This window comes from Triticum urartu, chromosome 1, assembly GCF_003073215.2.
Source record: "Triticum urartu cultivar G1812 chromosome 1, Tu2.1, whole genome shotgun sequence".
In the NCBI taxonomy this organism is placed as follows: domain Eukaryota; kingdom Viridiplantae; phylum Streptophyta; class Magnoliopsida; order Poales; family Poaceae; genus Triticum; species Triticum urartu.
The window spans coordinates 10,382,391-10,386,851 of NC_053022.1; the positions used below are offsets into that span (position 1 = coordinate 10,382,391).

Consider the following 4,461-nt stretch of genomic DNA (forward strand, 5'->3'; position numbering starts at 1 on the left):
ACATACAAGTAAGAATATTTTTCCTTTCAGAAAGAAGATAAGAACAAGAGGCTCACCACGGTGGTGTCGGTGATGAGATCGGCGCGGGTGATCGACGGCGGTGAAGACGGGGACGGGGCGTGACGGACCGCTAAATCTAGACAAATCTCGAGGAAAATGGAGCTTGAAGGTCGAGCTTCGAGAGGAGAAAGCTTAAGTAGTGTGGCTCGGGCATTCCATCGAACACCTTATGTGCATAGGAGGTGAGCTAGAGCACCACAAAGCCCTCTCCCCCTCGGCCAGAAAAAACAGAGCATTGTGCTCTGCTCTTGCGCGAGGGGGTATATATAGGCACTTGATTGGTCCCGGTTGGTGGTATAAACCGGGACTAAAGGGGAGCCTTTGGTCCCGGTTCAAGCCACCAACCGGGACCAATGGTGGTGGGCCAGGAGCGAGGCCCATTGGTCCCGGTTCATCCCACCAACCGGGACCAAAAGGTCCAGATGAACCGGGACCAATGGCCCACGTGGCCCGGCCGGCCCCCTGGGCTCACGAACCGGGACCAATGCCCACATTGGTCCCGGTTCTAGACTGAACCGGGACTAATGGGCTGAGCCGGCCTGGACCATAGCCCTGTTTTCTACTAGTGGTACTATGTAAAAGGACTTATAAAGGATTGTAGGGCAGGAGTATGAAGTTCTAGTCCTTGTGATGGACTGTATCCAGGAGTATGTAATCCTTGTCCCTAGGATGGAACAACAAATAATTTACTACTACACTTAAATTCACGCATTAGTTGGCGAAATTGACATGGAACAAAGATACAACCTTCTTTTTCTTCATGCCTAATACAAGCTAAACAAAGGATGAGATGAGATGAGATGAAAGGCCCCAGGTGACAGTCAACGGTGAGAGCTAAGCTAGTGCAATCTAGACATGAAGAGTGCAATCAGAGACATACTAAGAACAAGATGTACAATCGTATGGAGAATAGCTCCATTTACCATTGTTCAACGACTTGCAGTGGTATATGGGGAAAGATACAATGAATTTGTCCACGCAGAAACAAAACGCCAACCATGTACATCAAGATCAAACATATACCATAGCTGGTTTTGTTAGTTTCAGATACGAATTGACGTGTGTGGCACTACAGGCAGTCCTAGACTCCTAGTTCATCCTCCTGCACAAGCAGAGGAAAGCAAGCACGGCAAATTAGTGTACTGGTTGAGACACAAGCATAGATGTTCACTGAAACTGAAATGAAGCAAAGTATGTGCTGTGGTACCAAAAGCTCAGGATCAAATGAATCATATAGCACATGTTTGGCATTAAAGTGGTTTGCATGTCCTCGCGTGTGTTTCTTTTGCTAGTAATATCAAGCTAGGGTAAGCTCAATTGTTCACACCAACGATATAGGGACATGAAATTAAGACCAAAATACCCAATTTACGAGTTAGGACATACTTTCATAATGATCGCACGTATGTAGCCTGTCATTTAGATCATGTGACGAGATAAAGAAACCCTTTTACAACTTCATGCACTGTGATTGCACGGGAAATGTCACAGAAACTAGTCAGGTAACTGACATACCTGCTGCCTTGCCGGGACATGACCACTTGGTGCAGCAGGTAAGTTAAGCTCGGAATAAGGATCTGTCTCCTCGATTCAAAGTCCCTATCGGCTTTGAAAGCTTGATGCATTTTAGCAGGGAAAAAAATCAAATGTGTATGAAAGAACGTCAACTAGATTCAGGATTCAGCTATACCTTGTGGGGCAACCTTTTAGATGGTCACTTGCCAACGTTCGTGAATGCAGCATGGACCGGTGAGCGACCGCGGAGATAGGAGAAGAAGACGTCGCTGCGGCACGTTGTGGGCATTTTGTCGAACAGGTGGAGCGCGCGAGCCGATCTTTATGGCCCCGGTCCCCCCTCTCCTCCGAATCCTCTTCCTATCCTTGAAATCGATGCTCAAACTACCAAAATCAGCAGCAAGCCAGCAACAAAAAAGAAGATTTTTTTTTTCTTCATTCGTTGCATCAATCACTGGAGGTTGTAGGATTTGGTAGAACAAGAGAGCAGCACCTACTGACCTGAGCACTGGGGGTCGAGGGAGTTGGCGACCTCGATGTAGAATAGCGGACGTGGTCGAGCGGACACCGCAGTCGCTCGCCGGCGGTGAAGAAGCTCGAGGCCGGCGCATCTTGGCATCGGTGGCCCGCAGGCCGGAGGACGGAGAAGCAGGAACCGCTTGCCTCAAGGAGGAGAGCCAAGTAGTGGGCCGGTCCATTACAGGCCTTTTCCGTTTTCCTATTTTTTTTGTTTTCCTTTTTTCCAGTGTGAGGCCTTTTATTTATTTATTTTTATGTTCCAAAAATGCACTAAAATATAGATATGAATAAAAATATAAAAATATTATTTAATACTGTAGTTTACAAAAATATATACCATGTACTAAAAAAATGTTTGGGGAATGTCAAATTTTTGTTTTCACGATTTAAAAAAATGTTTGTACATTGCATAAAATTTTTCAGGCCTTTAAAAAATGGCAGTGCATTTTAATTTATTCGCGTAGGTTTTGAAAAAAATCACATCATTCAAAATAAAATTTGTTACAATTGAAAATGTTCACATGTTTAAAAAATTATGTTCATGACAGTTTGAAAAAATGTTCAACATGTATCAGAAAAATGTTCACATGTATATGGAAAATGTACAACGTGTATTCAAAAAAAATATTCATGGTGTCTTTAAAAACAATCTTAATGTGTATCTGGAAAATATTACACATGTATTTAGAAAATGTTCAATGTGTATTCACATAGAAGACAGAGAGTTTCTTTTCCAATTATTTGGATTGCTTACCACATGTGTCACATGGTTAGAAGCCACATGGAGGCACAGAGGGAACTTGGATTGGTTCTGGCTTTATAGAAGGGAAAAAAATCCTGTCAGTGGTGGAGATGTGATGTAGATCATTCAACTGGAAGCATGCAAAGATACATCCTGAGGTGATCTGCCTGCTTGTGTTACTAGCATCATGTGGCGCGTTTTAAAATTTCTGTTGGAAACCTGAACCTTATTACTTCTGATACATGTCCATGTGCTTAGCATCCGACCACTTCATGTTTCGTTAATATAATGAATGAAAGCGGGCGGTGCGTCCTTTTTCTCTAAAAAAAATCGTGGTCGGCTTCACCAAATATTCTCTTTTGGCTTGATTGTCCACCATAATTATTTGGGCACACCATAGGATTCACCCATGACGGTCGTGATGCTGTGTGCAGCATCTCACGAACTCTGATGATCAGATCCGGCACTGCTGCACATAAGAAATATCAGCTGGGCACAACGATCTATCTACACAGGCGTCAGTATACTGAGCACAACAATCTATCCACACAGGCTTCAGTATATCGTCTGGCAGCAGGTGAGCAGGAAGATGTGTCTCGAAGGCTGACAATTGTTGTTGTGGCCAATCCCTGATGATTTGTACAATGAATTTATCAGCTAACATAATAGTCTGAATAATCAGAGACTTTTGTTATAGACTTACAGTAGAAGTTTGGTCGACGATTACGCAGGCAAGCAAACATTGGAAATTCGTCGTGTGCTCATAAGAAAAAATTCTTTATAAGAAAAGTAGATACCAATTCGACCCAAAAAATCATTAAAATTCACCTCAGCTAGTGGAACCAGACATGCTAAAGACAGGACGTACAACCGTATTGGGAGCAGCTCCCTCTATCACTCGCTATTATATTCCAAAACAAAAATAGGGAAGAAAATCAGGTTCTTGGAACCAGGATCTTAGGCGAGAATATCAAGCACGGGTGACTGATTAAAGCCATATAGAGCTTTATCCATCTTGCAGACATGATGCAGAAAGCGTACAAAATAGCAAAGGTAGTACGAGTGTGCCTTAGAGGCTATGTTTAAGATGCAACCAGTCTAATTTGCACACTTTTTGATTACTTGTATTTACAAAGTGCTGGGCAATCATCAACTTTGAAGAAGTAGAATATTACCAAATCAATCCACTTGAGCTTGGAACTTTTCTTCGGTCAGTGTGCTCCAAATCTTTGCTTAATTGTATTCCCCCACTTGTATCCCACAAGTTGAACTTTTCTTCAGCCAGCCACTTGAATTCAACAAGTTGCAGCCACTGTCTCGTATTCACTCGGACACAGGACACAATACTTGGGGTCCAGGATTCATATGAACCAAAATTCAGCACATAAATGTTTATATTCACCATCGATAGAATTCCAGAATGGAATTTTCCCATGGTTAACCATCCACTTGAGCTAAATATTTTGTTCCGTACCAGCTGAAAAGCAAAAAGGGAAACATTTTAGAGAATAGCTTAAGAAATATTCAAGCAGTTATGGTCAAACAAACAAGAAATACTATCAAACCAATCAGAGGAGATACCATCAGATAAAAACTCTACCAGAATGTTAATTCAAAAGTGCATT

General features: G+C 42.5%; 1 long non-coding RNA gene across 2 annotated transcripts; it reads right to left on the reverse strand.

The window, feature by feature from the left end:
* Positions 1-951: 951 nt before the first annotated feature.
* On the reverse strand, positions 952-4,332 carry LOC125534160. Of its 2 annotated transcripts, none has more exons than XR_007294426.1 (5): positions 4,012-4,332; positions 2,077-3,465; positions 1,751-1,935; positions 1,576-1,666; positions 952-1,162 (listed from the first exon to the last, which is right to left on the reverse strand). It is a non-coding gene; the product is annotated as an uncharacterized LOC125534160 (long non-coding RNA). The 2 variants fall into 2 exon arrangements; XR_007294417.1 differs by having other exon boundaries at positions 1,751-1,940.
* Between the last annotated feature and the right edge of the window lie 129 nt (positions 4,333-4,461).